Source organism: Tachypleus tridentatus, chromosome 7, assembly GCF_004210375.1.
Source record: "Tachypleus tridentatus isolate NWPU-2018 chromosome 7, ASM421037v1, whole genome shotgun sequence".
Classification (NCBI taxonomy): domain Eukaryota; kingdom Metazoa; phylum Arthropoda; class Merostomata; order Xiphosura; family Limulidae; genus Tachypleus; species Tachypleus tridentatus.
Genome location: NC_134831.1, coordinates 42,406,571 through 42,426,044, shown reverse-complemented (window position 1 = coordinate 42,426,044; position 19,474 = coordinate 42,406,571). Strand labels below are relative to the sequence as shown.

Genomic DNA, 19,474 nt, shown 5'->3' with positions numbered 1-19,474 from the left:
GTTGCATTCCTTTTAGTCTATCACTGCTAAATTAGGAACGGCTAACGCAGATAGCCCTCGTGTAACTTTGAGCGAAATTCAAAACAAACTAAACAATAGTTTTTGTTTCTTTTTGTCAAACTAGAATATGTTACTAAAATCTTAATTTTCGTGCACATAAAATGTAATGAAGTTTCTTATTTCCACTACAATACAAGATGCAAGTCCAACAAGCAAGTAGCTTCTCTAAATTTGGCAACATTTAGTAGCAAGAAAACTCGTAACTAAAACAGTTGCGCTTACTAACGCTAAAAGGAACTAATGCACATGCTCTGAACTGAACACACAAGCGAGTTACAAAGACTGGCCGAGTCAATAATTCGGTGATTGTATCAAAAATCATATTTCACATATTATTTATTATTTCAGGATAAAATAAAGAATATATCAAAAATAACTTAGTTTAACTTCTCACGACCAAAAATAAATTTTTTAATTGTTGTCCAACCGAACCTCTCTAGAATTATTAATATTTACTTCGCGCAGTGTAAACTATGTAAAGAATAGAGTACTCAATGAAATAAATTAAGTATTTTCCTATAACAAAAAAAACTGTAATGTCTTCTCATATTAGCTGACTTGCAAAAGCGATATTCGGGGTCGTATATAGGTCCGGCATGGCCAGGTGGTTATGGCGCTCGACTCGTAATCTGATAATTGCGGGTTCGAATCTCCTTCACACAAAATATGCTCGTTCTTTCATCCGTGAGGGCGTTACAATGTGACAATTATTCGTTGATAAAAGAGTAGTCAAAGAGTTGACGGTGGGTAGTGATAACTAGCTGCCTTCCTTCTAGTCTTACACTGAAAAATTAGGAACAGCTAGCGCAGATAGCCCTCGTATAGTTTTGCGCGAAATTCAAACCGAACCAAACTCCGGCGGTGAAAAAACTCACGTGCGATCAGTGTGAGCTTCTTCGCTAGCCGTTAAGTGAACTAGTCGATTACTTATCTTTTAGCTGTTCCTAACGTCCATAAGGTTGTTACCAACAAACCAGGCTATTGTTTTTGGTATACTATAAACCTCGGAAGCTATAAATGCGGTTAACGCTTATTAATCGGGAAACTACAGATATTTGAAAGGGAACGTTTATATATTTCGAACAGTACAAACCGTTTAACTTCAGCGGATTACCATACAAAGTTAGTGTTTCTAGAAAGACATCAAAAAATATCGACGAGGCCCGGCATGGCCAGTTAGCAAGAATACTGGCAATCACTGATACTTACATACACATACACACACACACACAGTAAATAGTTTGATTTTTACACTCTAGAATCTTCTACAAATTTAGGGAGTAGGTGGGAATTTCGAAATACACATTTAACAGTAAAACTTTCATGCAATTCTAAATATACATTTAGCTGAAACAAACACCGATATTAAAATTAATTTATGATAAAAAATTCTTCACAGTAAGCACTCCTAATTCGTAATCCACAATCTAAGATGAAGAATCAACAAGCCACACGGACTTTACTGTAAATAAGCTGTATTATTGTACTATCTTTTCATTTTTATTTTTTAGACCGACTTACTCTCTGTTGAGTTTTAATTATCTGATAAATGTGGTGTTAAATGTTCACTTCACCCAACCCACCCCCGGAGCGAAACGTTTGAGAATCCCTCCTCTATGTGCAATCAGGATGACTGAAGAAGGTCGAAACGTTGTTCTCTCCTCTACATAGAGCTTTCTCTACATTTTTTACGTATATATTTTTCTCTACAAGTGAGTTTTCTCGTCATCACGGTGTAGTTTACAAATATTTGAATGTTTTCTTTATTTTGTTGTTGTTGTTTTACATCTGTGAAAGATTTGAAATAACACTTTAACACCATGAAGAGTACACACATCCCTGACTTAACTACATCACAAACAAGAGATACTGGCCGTAGCGGCAGTATCTGCAAGTGTAATCAGTGTCTGTTCATTTACATCTATAACATTAGATTCATACAAAGATATTCGAGTTCGAATTGGTCCTTATTAGTGATCTATTAAACAATTCATGACAGCTACATATGACAATTTCACTGTTTTTGTTCTTTTTTCTCAGCAATCTACATGTGTAACAATTTATTGAAACATTTTACACCGTCTAATCAGTTTCAGTGAAAACTTTTATCCCTTCGTTTGTTTGTTGATTTTTATTACATCAAGCAGGTTATACTTATTACATTTGAAAATATCACAGGTATGTATATCTTTCTTTTTTTTTTACGTTTTCAACATCCATCAAATTCTAACAATAGATTTAACTACTTCTATTTAACCTTTCAAACAAATGAAACAGATAATATCAACCATTAGAATAAATTCCATAATTACTGGTACACATACATTAGTAATAATTAAGTAAACATCAATATAGTTAAAACAACATTTTTCAGTCTGATCGGTACCGGTAACAATTTATGAACATAGTATTTACTGATTATGTGCGAACTTAAATTCAAGTTCCTACACCTTTTAAGTGAATATCATGGATTTGCGACGTAAATTTGCTAGCATATTTCACTAATAACATCCCAATTTGTCTACTTCCACTGATAATACATTAAATGGGAATAAATTTTAAAAAATACAGTCATCAGGTTGTTAAATATAGAATAAGGTTTAGATACAAAAGGCACTTCGGCACAGTTTTGGAAACAAAGCATTTTTGTGTTTCTACTATTTGCAATAGGATGAAATAGACTTCGAAATATTTACACACTGATATTTTTAGGTGCATGCACATACACATTAAAATCAATCACAAAAAACCTAGCTTGTTCTAAAGAAATTATAATACTGCTTTAAAGTTAGTTTTTTTTTTCATTTACAGTAAAGTTGCATACCAAATATACAGAAAATATATAACAATTATTTTGGTATACGGTTATATTAGGGCAGATTAAATTGGAATAAACCATTTCAGCGTCAACATTTTCAAAATTGCTATTATATGAACAGTTATAACTCCCTTCTCCTTTGGACGTACATTTGTGATATCCAAATGTCTGACAAAAAAAATTACTGCCTGAACCTGTATACGTAATTGAAAATTTATCATACACTATTGCAATTAAAACATGTAGCCACATCTGTGAGAAATATCAAACATAAATGCAGCCAGCCTAACAAATACCTTCTCTGCGCTAATTTCAGCGTATTAACGTGGAGAAACGCGTCATGACGCAGGCGCCACATACACTTTGCGACAAGATTATTCTGATGTGGTTCGTCTAACAGGTTAAAGTTCTGAAAGTTTAAACCTGGTAACTGCTCGTTATAACAACGTATATAAGTATACAAAAGCACTAACTAGGATAAGGTAGCGAACAACTTGCCAGTTAATTAATTCGATAAGTTTATCTTCATACACATTCGACAAACTGTAGAGACGCGTCTGCAATGCACGAGCTTGAAGACAACGTACTTGTAGTAGGACGCCAGAAAGCTCAAGGACAAAGGAAAAACACCAGTTTAGGATGCTACATTGTGTCACACACGTGTTACACTGTGCACGTAAGTCCTCCAACACAATAAGGTCATGTCATAATGATAACACATATTCAAAACCTTACGCCAGGTTCAAAAACGTTATATTGTTTCTGTTATTTTTTAACCAACTATAAAAATATTAATGGTCACAGGAAATTCTGAGTGAAATTTAAGAATGGCGTTAACCACGCCATATCTGCTGTATCCAGAGTTCACCAGTGCTGTATTCAATGTCCGAGTAGCAGTTGAAACACTATTTCTATCAGCAAACTGTTTAAAGAACCTATTATAAAAAACACCACCATCCTGTAAAGATATGAAAGCTTTGGCCCAATGCGTTGCAAAATGCCTGGTATTATGTAAGCTATAAACAACTTCATTTTTTTTCGTGATTTGAGTAACATTGTTGGTTATAATATTTATTAATAAACAATTTTAATGTCATTGTTTTACACTTTTATTTTAATATATAGATCTAAAATTGACACAAAGTTCATAAGCTGGATGAGCCTTATAAGATAATATTGGAATTACGACCGAAAATGTTGGCAGTGAATGAGAAAAAAGAACTCCAACCAATGTTTCAACAAACTATTATCATTAAATTTGTCATTTGTATTATGTTTTGATTTACGAAATTATGAGCTTCTAGTTCATTTCTTATAAACTGGCTTTATTAATTCATAATATTACACTGTTTTGGTTATGATACATACAGTCAGCGCACTTTACACTAAATTATAAGCAGTTGACTGATTACTGTAAAACTTGGCACTTCAGAACAAATCGAAAACAGGTTGATTGAACGCGGCCTTTTATAGCATTTCTTAGCATGTGATATTCTTTATCTTGTGAAAAAAACGCTTCCCTAGCACGTTCTCTGCTGGTTGTATGAAAGCAATCTCACCTTTACTCTTTTATTTTTCATGGCTTCTATTTGAAACAAATAAGTTTTGCTTTATAAGTGAAAATATATATACATATAACGAATTTTGTACTTCATGAATAAAGCACTCCAAAGGATACTCTCAAATTGAAAAGTTATCTGTTTCTGTCCATGAGCTGTAGAGCAGACAAGAGACGTGAACGATTGCGTCACAGCTTGATAAGATATTCGTAGGCCTTTAGGCTTAATGTAATTTACCCATTTGTTCAGTGACTCTTATGGTACCTTGATTACAGTCACTCTTAACATATTCTGATGACTATCACTTTCAAACTTACTCCGATTTTATTATTTAGGTGTATTTATTAGTTTAGAAACATAATTTTCATGATTAGTTTCTTTGTCCTACTAACGTTAATAGGCTTCTCGTATCCCTACATACCAAGCATTATTATTTTTACAGAACTTTCGTATTTCTATTGTGTTTCGTTTTTGGCTTTTATTGCAGATTTAATGTTAACTGTTCCTTCCTCTAGCTAGCTATACGAATTTGTTAGAAGGGTGGTTAAATAAGACTGGTGGGGAAAGTTTTTACATACATTCGTTGCACCGTTTCATTCTTATTGCATTTAACGTTTTTATATTATTATAATCGATTCAGGTATTATTTCGTTTTTGTTAACTGTTTTCTATCTTCATAAACACTGATTTTTGGAAAGGTTGCTGCTACTATCTCGACATGCTTTAATATAATGGAGTACATTAAACTGGTAATATAATAAACCTAGATCTATCTAGTTCAAATAATGGAGTAATTTAACATTTTAATAAATAGGCCTAGACCTACATAATTCATACAATGAAGTAATGTAGTAGGCCTAGATTTATATAGAGGTCGTATAATGGGAAAAAAGTATTGTAATTATTGTTCTATTTTATAACAAACAAGTGATATCTAAATGTCCTATTTCGTCATTTTTAAGTGTCTAATTATCCAGGATTCGGTGTAATAAGATTTATTTGATTAAGAACAGTGCTTGTAGAGTAACGTTACAATTTACAAAGATTATTCATTTCTACAACGACAGTTCAAGACAACTGCTAGTGTTGTGTGTTCCCTATGTAAGGTATACTTTATTGTTTACTTATTGTTACTTTTATTAGTTTTCATTTTTCCTGTCGTTCATTATAATATCTTTATAGTAACGGCGGTTTTGTATTATTCACTTAAAATATGCAATTAGAACTAACCTAAATCTCATAATGTGGTCATACTTCATAAAATTAAAATAAAACAATATAGTATTGGGTTGAGGAATAATTCGTGAGCGTTTTTTCAAGTTAAAAAATATATTCATAAATGAAACGCTTTCACAAAATATTTCATGTCATTTGGTAGATAATTTTTTGCTCTAATAGATGGTGTGTTTGATTTTCATATGTCTTTAATTTTTGCTTTCATTTTCAGCTCATTAAATGGAATGTAAAGTGGATAAAATCGAGCATTTTCGACACCATCTGCTTTTCGCATTTAATTTTTTGCAATTTCGTTTAAAACAATGCATACTATATACCTAGGTATTACATGAAATAAAGTATCATAATAAATGTTTTGGGTGTAATGTATTCATGCATTGAAGTATTGTATAGTCTTGCATGTAATGCTTGAATGAAATTATTTAAAAACGCTCACGAATTATTCCTCAACCTAATAGATAGCGAGGGTATCCAACTGATGAAACAATACATTTTAATCTTCGTAAGTAAGTAGAAACTTACTTGACTTGTTATATTGATGATCAGGTTGATTTTGAGTTTTGCTCTAACTATATAGGTCACTCTAATCGGAAGTTATTATTTTCAGTACCGACAGATAATTTCATCAAGATTATTTTACTTTTCTACTTATCATAACTGTTTTACCGACATTACTAAATATCATGTTATATTGTTGTAAGGATATATATATATAGCGCTTCAAGTTGTATTCCTAGTCAGATCGAACGAAAACACGTTCTCTAAATTCTAATTTTGAGTCCATTTCAACCTAAAATATGTTTTCAAAGCAAACTTAAATTAACTCTTTTTTTTTTTACATTAACTGTAGTATATATTAGTATTAAATTATGTGAGTGGGAAGGGGAGAGGGCAAACACTGCCACTGTACCAGTAAGAAATTAATTACTTTAATCACTGGTTATTTTCATTGTTTATAATTATCTATGAATATTTTACCATCATTTCTACAAGCATTTCATTCCCACTTTAGAAGGCTAAGTATAAGAATTACGTTTTACACAATTCATTTTGTCGTCAAAATGTTCAAGTATTTTGAGAAATTGCTTTATAATCGTAACTGTACAAATATTAATCAGGTATTTTTATAGTGTTTTAATCGTAAGTCTATACTATTATGGGGTGAAAATTAGAAAGATATACACCTTGATTTACAGTTTTCACTACATTCATCAAATTCTGACGCGATGTGGAGTAACTTCTACTAAAAACAAGCACAAAAGTTATAATTTTAACCCAATATTTAATCCCCAAACTCACTTAAAAGTTACTACGTTAATAATTGGGCCTTATACAATACTTACTGATATGTAAGAATCTAGTAAAAGAAAACTGAGATAAACGTTCTTATACCTAAGAACACTAATTACAGTGCGAACAAGTTCGTACAACTTTCGAGAATATAATGTTTTGAAGTAACTTTGCACGCGTGTCGTCCCGCAGGCAACGCTAATCTTCAATATGGCGGGTAACACGCCCTTCATAGCCTCGTTCAAACGCGTATGTGTGATACCTCCCATTTGAACGAAACCTAACTGCTTAATACTTACTATTTAATATGCGAAATATATCACATGATTTTTGCAATTAAAATGACAGTTATAAGAATTATTAAATGTGAATAAGGGCAATTTAGTAAATGGTATTCTATATGTTCGCATGTGTCCTCGTGGAAAGACGTTCTTATCTTGATCGCGGAATATTATTTCCGAGAAACTTAAGCTAACATGCTTTCGTTCAGTAATTTCAAAACTGCGTGCACTTACTCTCATTAAATTACAAATTTTAGTTTTGCAAACTTGTAATAATTGACGAAAAGAAAGTGCACTTACCAGTTAATTTTGTTTTTCTTTTCCTGTATTCTGATTCCTACAATTTCAAGAAATTGAAGAAATACGCGTGTAGTGCAATAGTGTGTCCTCCATGTAGTTGGGACGTTTGGAAGTCCAGAGATGAACGAAAAGACCGAGTGAGGGCGCTATATGTGGTCATTCACGTGTTGGAATGTGCATGTGTGTTATTATTCGCAAAAGTTCTACACTTTGATATGGAAATAACGTCCTGTAAAACACTACATTTCATGTCATAAATTATTAAACATATTCGAATTTTATTATACTGCCTCTGTTCTTGTTTTCTTAACAAGCTATGCTTGTTTGTTTAGAATTAAGCACAGAGCTACACAATGGGCTATCTATGCTCTGCCTACAACGGGTATCGAAACTCGATTTTTTAGCAGTGTGAGTTCGTACTGGTGGGCGGTAAGTTATGCATCAACGGAGTATATATCAAAAATAATATAAAAATAGCATGAACCTGCTGATCACGTTGTGTTATTTGGGGACTCTTTTTATGTTTATCAGAAACATATTAGGTATCCGGAATATAGCGGCTCCAGACTCGAACACAGACTGTCAGTGAAAAACAAGAGAGCACAATTGATTGAATAAAACCAACAACCTTTATTCGTTATAACAAATATTGGTTAACTATTGTTACGTAAATCGAATAAATGAGGTCTCGCAGGGTGTTAATGGGAGATATGCATGGTGTTACTGTTGTCAAACAAGATGTTACTGCGGTCTTAGAGGATAGTGCATGAGTCTCATGGGGTATTACCAGGGTCGTGCAGTTTGTTATTGTCGTTTCAACAGTGTTCCTTGGCTTTCTTAGGGGGTTACTGTGGCAATGCAGGGTGGACGATGTTACTGGAGTCACGCACGATGGTACTGGGGTGTCGAAAGGTGTTACTAGGGTAATGTCGAGTGTCACTAGGTGTCATCCAAGATATTATTGATGTCTCGCAGGGTGTTACTGGAGTCATGTAAGTTTTAAACAGCACAAAGCGGGGAATAAAAGCTGTATTCGAGTTTGCCAAGTATAGTATTAGTGTCTTGAAAAAGCATGCCAAGCAAATGCGCGTTGTGTGGGCTGTGGGGAGAATCACCACATTACACATTGTACAAAACAGAACCCCAAACCCAAATGCTGCAATTGTGGGGAAGAACACACGGCAAATTATAAAGGTTGCCAGAAATATAAATCCATAAAAACACACTTATACGAAATTAAAAAATCCCAACATGAACAAGCCGCCACCACCACGAACAATTAAGGAACCCACACCTACCACTCCAGCACCACAAAGTACAACTACACAGACAAACACATACGCTGCAGTGGTTAAAAATTCATCATCCCGACAGGAAAAACCATTACCAAGTGACGAGGAAATACCAAAACCACCTCAAAATACACAACCAACAACAATTGAAACAACATTGACATCTGCCATAACTTCCACCTTCTCGGAAATAATGGCAGAATATACAAATCCCACAAACACCAACAGTCTCACAGACATAATTGTTAAAATCATATTGAAAAACATACACAAGTTCTTGCCGCAAATTTTAACCTCCATCATAAACTCTACTAGACATGGATAACTTCACAGTTCTACACATCAATATCCAGGGTGCTCTTGCTTCCAAGAAACATGAGATTGAAGATACAACAAGCTCCATAAAACCTGATGTAATAATAATTAGTGAAACTCTTCTATATAACTACCATAGATTTAAATTAAACGGCTACTCTACTATTAGACATGACAGGAAGGATAATAGAGACCCAAACAGAGGTCTTTTATTATTGTATAAGACTGAACTTATAGTTCAGGAACTTACTATCCCTTCCAGTAATGAATCTATAGTTATTAATGTAAAAACGCAAAATCAGACAGACGTTACTGTGGCGGGCATCTACTGCTCGCCTAGTACCGTGTTAGATGTAAATCTATTGAATATATTGTATAATAGCAACTGTAATCTTATTATTATCGGCGACCTAAACAGTAAACATATAGCATTCAACTGTCGTTGCTCAAACGCAAATGGCAAATTACTTTATCAATTTCTGGACGAATCAAACATGACTTTATTAAACGATGCAACACCGACACATATCTCGTACGCACATGGCACCAGTGAAATACTGGACCTATGCCTGTGTTCGTTAAATATGAGTCGCAAATTCGTAAATTTTCATGTTGGTCACGATATAGATAGTGACCACCTTCCAGTTTGGTGTATCTTCAATCTCACCCCCCACTTAAATAAAATCATAGTGAGAGACCAACTGAACTACAAAAAAGCTAATTGGCCAGTTTTCCAAACTATATTAAATGAAACCTTACCTCCAGAAGTACTACATATTGCCGCGGACGCATCAGATATAGATGCATACTGTCATATCATCTCTGAGTGTCTAAAACATGCAGCCAACAGTTCAATACCGAAACAAAAAACACTTCACAACAACTCATTCATGGCAACCACATAAAGATATAATACACTTAATTAAAAACAGACGTATACTCCGCAGACAGTACATTCAAAATCGCAACCCCACACTTAAAACTCAGATAAACACAATAAGGAATAAAATACTAAACTTAATCAGACAACAGAAACAAGAAAACTGGGACACCTTCTGTTCCGATCTAAATCATAAAACTGATCCTAAACAATTCTGGACACATTTGAAAAGATTTACAAACACAGGAACAACAAACACAGTATATCCACCACTGGAACTGGATGGAGAAACAGCATACACTAACACAGAAAAAGCCGAGATATTTAAAAAACACCTAGAAAACACGTTCAAAACACATCATGAACCAGACATGAACAGATACTTTTATAATACAGTCACAAACTTTATTGACCAAAATAGAAGTATTTTTACACCTAAATTTCCAGTCAACACCATTACACACCAAGAAAAAACAAAAGACTGGAGCACTCATCAACTGGTAAAACATATCACTGTTACAGAAGTAGTAACTGCTATTAAAAACACAAAAAACAAAGCTCCTGGAGAAGATGGTATTCAAGCTATCCTCCTAAAACAAGGCACTCAGAGATTATATGAACACCTAACAGCGTTATTTAATCCCTCACTATCAGCTGGATATATCCCCGTTTCTTGGAAGGAAGCAATAGTATTAATGTTCCAGAAAGAAGGAAAGCCAGCGAATAAACCAAACAACTACCGCCCGATTAGCTTAACCAGTTGTATTTGCAAAGTATTAGAGAGGATAATTAGTAATCGTCTGTCAGTTTACTTAGAAGAAAATTCAAAATTACCAGAAATTCAAAACGGATTTCGAAAAAACCGCCAAACTACAGACCACCTGATTCGACTTACAGAATCAATTACCGACAGCTTCAACAAAAAAGAATGCACTGTAGCTTGCTTTCTCGACATTGAGAAAGCATTTGACACAGTGTGGCATAACGGCTTAAGACATAGATTGCTTGAAATGGCATTACCCAGGAAACTATTCGCTGGCTGTCCAACTTCCTGGATAACAGAATGTGTAAAGTAAATGTAAATGGGGCCCACTCAGGGTCCTTTTCACCCGAAGCAGGAGTCCCGCAGGAGGGGTTGTTAGCCCTATATTATTTATCATGTACGTGAGTAATATGCCTCTGTCGGACCTAAATTTAGGTTATGCATCACAGTTCGCTGACGATGTAGCAGTCTGGAAAAGTGCCCCACTCCGTCAATAGCAGCAACGAACCTACAACCAGTCCTAAATAACATCGAAGAATACTGCCAGAAATACAGAATCAAAATTAATATTCCAAAACCCAAGTCATAGTATTCAGCAGACTGAATAAGCTGAAAAAGATCCACCAAAACTCTATATGAATGGATCACTTTTACTGACTGCTACTTCTGCTAAATTTCTAGGTCTAACCTATGACTCAAAATTAACGTGGCTACCACATATTAAAATGTACTGATAAGAATCTGGAAAAGAGCAAACTATGCAAGAAGTCTTTCAGGTAAAATCCAAGGAACATCACCAGACAACATACTTAAAATCTACAAAACGTACATTAGACCAACAATAGAATATGCATCGCCTGCCTGGATTAACATAGCACCCACACATGTACAGAAACTTCAACGTATACAAAATTCTGTACTAACTTCAGCATACAAAGTACCACGTAGCACCTCAACCACATTCATGCACAAGTATGCAAACATAGATACAATAGCTGAAAGACTCTTGCATAATTCTCTAAAATATTTCAATAAGAATTGGCACAAAAATGACTTAATGTGTGATCTCGACAGATATCACGTACATGATGTAAATGGTCCTAAATACCTCTCCCCTTTTAACATATATTTAAGAAATGTAACACAAGCTGGCCACTATCCACTAGACACTTAGTCCTTGTTTCTTTTTATTTTTATAATTATTATTTTCTTTTTTAATCATTATTATTATTTTTTTTTCTCTTCTCTTTTTGAATTATTATTCAAGTATTGAATAATAATTATTATTATTACTTTCTTTTCTGTGTGAGTGTTTGTCTTACTACAAGTAGTAGTAGCATTCTCTCAATCGAGAAAAAGGAGAAAAAATACAAAAAATATATATATATATGAAAATACAAAAAAAAAAAAAAATTAAATGGGAAAAAAAAAAAACTTCTTGTTCGTCCATGCATGGACTGAGCCCTGAAATGGACCTGAGTATGATGTTATACTTTTACTCTGGCCCAAAGCTTAAAAAAAAACAAAAAAAAACCCTAAAGACAGACGCTATAATCGTTCGGGAGGGAGGAAGAGGTCAAATGTACCTGACCCCTTCTGGGTATTTAACAACATCAATACCCAAATACCCACACAGTCAAACTTGGAACTTGTCTTGAAAACACAGGTTCCATGACTAGTGTGGTACTGAACTCGAATAGTAAAGGAAATGAAAATAAGACAAGGTCCTTGTACATGGAAGCACAGTAGGCAGCTAATATAACAACAACAAAAAAATTGAACAACGACTTGTAAGTGTAATGAAATGTTTTATTTCTGGAGTGCATGGTAAGGAAATATGCCATATTTTCCGACAGAACATCGGTCGTTTTTCTTATTTGTACCTTAACAGTACAATCCTTCTTGCTTCTAAGGGACGTTATAAATACAATTACAGACGGACTGTTGAGCGTGTTGATAGTAAGTATCCCAGCATTCCTCCGATCAAAGATTGCCGCCTCAATGGGGTCACCAGGTAATTAGAAATCAGAGAATACCGCCAGAAAGTTGCATAACTATTACGTAGTATGCAAATGCTACTTACATATAAAGGTTACTAATATACATAGGATGATAACACTAGAGAGATAACAGAGATGGTGATGTCATAGTTCCACAAAGTGGTACCAGAAGGCGTGTTGCTAAGGTTGGACGATTTTACTAACGTGCTGTAGACAGATGGTCTTACTAAGAATAATGTTTCTATAGTCGGATTATATTATTATGTTTAGTGCTGCTAGGGCGGATAGTACTACTATAGACGGAAGGTTTAGTAGGATGATAGGTTTATCATAGGGTGTCTAAACGTGTCTCAATATTTAATTACCATATTTATCACATTTACTGTTTCACGTTTATAAGTCATCTGTATTTTTAAATATTGATGATAATTTTAACATCCGTTATCAGCATTGTAATCAATATTTAAACACGTAATTCAGTAAATAATTAATTTGCACGTGCCTTAAAGGTTTTGAATATTTTACAAATAAAACGATAATTTAACGAGACAACTATTGTAACAACCTGGCAATATTACATATATCATATAAAAATGTTGTATCATATACTATCTAAGCTTATCCATTATTTGGACGAGGCAGATATTGTATTATAGCCAATAATGTATTTGTATACTTTTACAATTATCCGTCACTTTATGTATAAAACGTTTCGTTAATTCATGCGTTCTGAAGTGTTTCTTCTTTGATTGTTATATCTTACAATTATCTATCCCTAAAAGTTTTAATCGTCCCTATTTTTTACTCAAGAAATATATTTTTTCCCCTTACTATAATCTTTAACGATTTGATGATCCGTGTACTATATCCTTAAGTTTGAAAGTCCTAGCTTGGCGCCATAAGACATTCACACCACCGGATACATTGAACATATCAATAACCTTTCATCTAGAACGTAAATGTTGGGAGACAGGGTGATAGGATCATACGTTGGTTAGTATAATACACGTGTATTTAATTATTAGTCATAAACTACTCGTCACGTAAACACATGGTCAATTTTTCCAGTCACGTAGAACGAGTAAGACTATCTTGTCGATCTGTCTAATCACGTTGAACAAGTAAGGTTACCTTTGTTTTATGTTATGAAATAAATAATAATAATTTACATTTGTCGCTTTACTTGTGTAATTCAAGTGTGTTAGGTGTTCTGGAGATTTTCCAAGTGAAGAGACGAACAATGAACATTCTAGACCACATCACTATGGCAAATGTCTTATACATTTTCTTTATGGGAACTTGTATTATCTGACCAATCACAGGTTTCAACACATTGGTATTCCACAATTTTTGCTCCTTTGGGCTGCTGGTTTTCTGAAGAAACAGAATCATGTTTTAAAATGAAGATCTCTCCAGAAGATGAATATCCCTCATCCGAAGATTTTGATTTTGAATAATCACTTGATTTATAATTAAAGACCCTTTATAGGACCACAGAATCTTAAGAAAGAGAGAAAGAGAATGTCATAAATGTACATTTAGTATTTTGTATTGTCATGTAAACTGAATTAACAGGTACATTCCTTTTTACTGGGCCCAGTATGGCCCGGTTGTTAAGATGCTAGACTTGTAATCTGAGGGTTGCGGGTTCGAATCCCCGTCATACCAAACATGCTCGCCCTTTCAGCCATTGGGGCGTTATAATGTGATAGTCAATCCCACTATTCGTTGGTAAAAGAGTAGCCCAAGAGTTGGCGGTGGGTGGTGATGACTAGCTGCCTTCCCTCTAGTCTTACACTGCTGAATTAGGGACGGCTAGCCCAGATGGCCCTCGTGTAGCTTTGCTCGTAATTCCAAAACAAACAAACTTTTTTTTGCCTCTTTATGCTGAAGCATTTTGGCAAAAGCTACTTAATTGCAACAAACTCTAGAACTAAAATACGTTTACAGTATAGGCGGTTATATCCAGAAACTTAAAAACTGAAATTCTGCACAAAACCTCTTAAAGTAAAAACACGATAAGTAAAAACGTCAGCTGAATAAAGCAAAACAAAAATGAACTAAAATATTACATAAACATTCATAACAACTGTCTACTTAAGTTAATAGGGTTATTATTCTTCATACCTATTTTCATTCGCATCTTTATGCGTGTTATGGGGAGGAAGATATTTGCACTATCGGAATTTCGACATAAGTATGCTGTCTAAGAGAAACAACTGGCCACTTGTTGTGTACTTTTTTCATGAAATCGTTTCCTTTTGCGATGGCCTATAAAAAACAAAGTAACTGGGAATCCATTCATTTCACAAAATCGTTAGAGAGAGAATATGAAATGAAATATCAGATAACTAGACAGTTAATAAATTATTTACAGATTTTACATGACTTACCTTGATTGTCAACAGCAGTGTCATTGTTATTTTTAAACCTTTCTTCATGGTAATTGTATCTCGGCATTGTTGAAGGAGCTGTGTGTCAAAGACCCGGCATGGCTAGGTGGGTTAACGCGTTCGACTCGTAATCTGAGGGTCGCGGGTTCGAATCCCCGTCGAACCAAACATTATCGCCCTTTCAACCGTGGGGGCGTTATAATATGACGCTCAATCCTACTATTCGTTGGTAAAAGAGTTAGCGGTGGGTGCTGATGACTAGCTGCCTTCTCTCTAGTTTTACACTGTTAAATTAGGGACAGCTAGTACAGATAGCCTTCGTGTAGCTTTGCGAGAAATTAAAATAACAAAACAAAATGTATATCAGATGTTTCATCTGTATTGAGCTTCTTCTATTTTTGCAACATCCAACAATGGTACGTGATTCTAACTTTCTGCTACAGACAATGACTAAAGACAGCTAGGTGTAACACATTGTCAGTTCTACAATGTGTAATCTAAGTATATCTTTTATCGCGCTTGGAAAAGCTTGGTATTGCATATTTTGGTAAGATTATTTGTATTTTACATACCTATAGGAAGAAAAGACAAAATTATAAAACACTTGCTATTTTTACCAAGCATTGCCCGGGTATTATCTGAACAGATGGTCGATGTTTAGCTATTTTTAAAGAGAAAATTTCAAACAAAAACCTCCTGTTTTTGATGTCTCTCGTTATGACATCAACGCTGCTACAAAATTGCCGCTTTTGCTTAGTCTCAGCTTGACAATGAGCAATTTATGCTTTACGTTGGCTGCCAAGGCGTGTTTCCCTTTTGCGTACAGTTTCACTATGCCGTTTTAGTTACATACGTTTTGCTAGTTGTGACTGGCAATCAACTTTTTTTTTCTGTTTCTCTATATTTTACTCTGAGTTACATATTTCCCAAGTTAAGTAAATAAAATCTAATTTATTTTTATTGAATTTTGCGGGTTCAACCTGTCTATTTTATACAAAAGTTAGACTCGTTTGCCAGTAGACATGACAACGTCTGATGAATTTTTATTCTGGCATCACAACGGCAGCACACGTCTCTATAAAATACACAGAAGTTTTTTTTTCTGACGTTATTTCTACTTAAATTAGACCAAACATCCTGTCTAAAAATGTGACGTCACTGGCATTAATTGTTTGTTTGTTTGTTTGTTTGTTTGTTTTGAATTTCGCGCAAAGCTACACGAGGGCTATCTGCGCTAGCCGTCTGTAATTTAGCAGTGTAAAACTAGAGAGAAGGCAGCTAGTCATCACCGCCCACCGCCAACTATTGGGCTACTCTTTTACAAACAAATAGTGAGTGGGATTGACCGTCACATTATAACGCCCTCAAGGCTGAAAGGGCGAGCATGTTTGGTGCGACGGGGACTCGAACTCACGACCCTCAGATTACGAGTCGAACGCCTTAACCCACCTGCTCATGCCCTGGCATCAAATATGGGTATGTTGATCCCATGTCTTTATAGGCCTACTGTTATTGGAGCTGAAAGGTGCGAACAGGCTGACAACAATTTGGCTTGATATATTATATTTCAAGAAAGGTTAGTTTGCATTTATACAACCTCCGATTCAACATTTTCTTACATGTTTCTCGAGTTGAAACTTGTGGCTTATTCTAACAAGAAAGTTCAAATATATCCTGTAAATTGTATTTTTCTGTTCGTTGAGCTCACGATCTGGTCTGTAATTTATATATTAAACTAATACAAAAACAATGATCTGGTCTCTAAATTATACATTAAACTACTTTAAAAACTATGACATGATCCGTAATTTATATATCATATTAATTTATAAACATGATCTGGTTTGTAATTTTATATTAGACTAACTGCAACTTGATGTCGTCTGTAATTTATACATTAGATTTAACATAAACTGGACTGTAACTTGTACATTAAACTAATTTAAAAACTGTGATCCAGTTTGTAATTTATATATTATACTAATTTGAAAGCCACAACCTGTCTGTAATTTGTATATTAGACCAATTTTAATAAACATGGTATGATCTGTAAAATATATATGTATTATACTGATTAAAGAATATGATCTGGTCTCTTTTTACACATTAAACTAATTCTAAAGACTATCCAACGTTTGGTGTATAATACAAAACTTAATTTCATATTATTACTCGAAAAAGTGTTTTTGGATTAGGTTTTCTTAAAAACAGGTTGTCCCCCGAAAACAAGAGTGGATCAGTAAAATGGGTTAGTACTTTATTTGGTTTCACAGTCAGTCAATCTGACCACCATTCTTCCGTTCTGAATAATATATGAAGCTGCATTCACAGCTATTTTCTTTTCAACCTTATTACAACCTTGTTGATATGCACGTAAAAGTACTTTGTATTATTATTAGTTAGATCTGTAATTTACATTTTCTAGTCTGTAAAATATACGTATGTGATATAACCCGTGTAAAATTGTTTTTAGCTAATACACGATGACAAGTGGGACGAGGTGAAATGTATTTGATACATTAATGTTAGATGTTTTAAGAGAAAACAATGAAACATTAAATTCGGTTGAAGCTCATTTTAATTCAATACTGCATTGAATGTAAATTGTCAGAAAAAGTGAACACTGAGCAATGAAGATGTCTATCATACAAATTTTAACAGCTATGATAGTGTACTTTTCAAGTAATATTATGACAATGTTTTCTCCGACATAGTATCAATGATTTCATTTTTGGCCAGCTGGCCCACGGCCTACATGTGCTAACAGCAATATTCTTTGGTCTAAAGTAACTTATAATAGTTATAGTTTGTTTTCTGCAGATAAAAATGTTTGAAATGTGTGTGTGCTGTTTCGTTAAAAGAAACTTAACAGTATAATCAATGAAAAGAGAGAATTGTGTTGTCAGAGGACTACCCTACTGTAGTCAATAAACCAACATGTCCGTAACTGACGGTTTATTCTATAGCTTGTTAATGAACATAATATAACACAAAACGAATTGCATCATGAAGATTTATCCTACTATACTCGCTGATCCAATATATCCTTAACTAATGTTTTGTTCTAATAAGCATATAACATAAAAAAGAACTGTGTCATCACAGACCTGTCCTGTTCTACAGTAAAATATTGTCAGGTGCAAATGTTATATCACCAGAAACTGTTAAAATCGGCGTTAAACTGATAAGGTTATTCTTAGGTTCCTTTTTCGCACTAACTTCGAATATTTCATATGCGTGTTTAATTTCTACATAGCACTACTATATTTTTTTACTTCAAATAACAAAATCATCTTGCTAAGGGTAATCTACCAAACACTGTAGCGCTTTCAAAATTTAAAAACTACTCACGATCCCAAGAGCTTTCTGGATGTATACACTCCAGTGAAAGAGCGGTATATCTGCGAACTTACAAAGCAAGAAATCGGATTGGTATACCCGTGGTGGGCAGAGCACAGATAACCCATTGTGTAGCCTTGTACTTAACTTTAAACAACAACCATTGATGTACAATAAATATTAATTCAACTAATAACTTCACACTTGAACAGACATAACTTAAACATCAAACAAATTGAAATGTTTAAATCTGATTAGAATAAACAAATATAAGCTAAAAACATCAATCAAACAAAATATTCAGGATTTGATGTTTACAGTTTCGAAATCTTGCGATAGAACAAAAATTAAAGTTTAACATTTTTTAAACTTTTATTTATGAAATAAACTCAATAATCATTAAATAAAGCTAAAATATCAATTCTACTAATTATTTGAATAAAATAACTGTTGAAAAAGTGTTCAAATTATACTCTGTATTCAATGTTCAAAGTTGAGTTACAAATATGCACTCGGAATGACCTAATATTCTAAGTAACAATACCTGAACCATGATCAGGAACAATTAACTTCATTCAGTGAGCAACAGTGCAAAGATGTAATTAGAAGATTTCCTCTGCACTAATCTATACTTTGTCACTATTTGCCAAAATAAAATGTTTCTTACTAACTGATGTAGTGACTTTGCTAAGAGTGTTTGACACATGGCAAGGTCAAGTAAGATTATTATTATGCAAATATTCAAGAAAAACTCACGATTATCATTTCACTGTTATCATAATAATCACTATAACATTGAGAGCGAAATGAATGTTGTATCTAACAGAGCTGGTGGATGGAACTAGCTTTGGCTTTACTAGTTTAATGTAGGTAAAAAAAAGCTACAAGTTTTGACCATCCTACGTTCGATGCACAAGGAATAATGGATTCAATAATTTGGACTGGGAA

The 19,474-nt window shown here is 33.9% G+C and overlaps 1 protein-coding gene across 3 annotated transcripts in view; it reads right to left on the bottom strand.

Moving 5' to 3' along the window:
- The window catches only part of LOC143255526 (uncharacterized), a 37,126-nt gene extending 29,428 nt beyond the window's left edge, over positions 1–7,698 (bottom strand). For 2 of the 3 annotated variants that reach the window (XM_076511331.1, XM_076511332.1), the window contains exon 1: positions 7,545–7,698. The gene's annotated coding sequence lies outside the window, so the exon portion shown is untranslated. The remainder of the gene's footprint in view (positions 1–7,544) is intronic. The other variant, XM_076511334.1, reaches the window with a different exon arrangement.
- Positions 7,699–19,474: the final 11,776 nt, after the last annotated feature.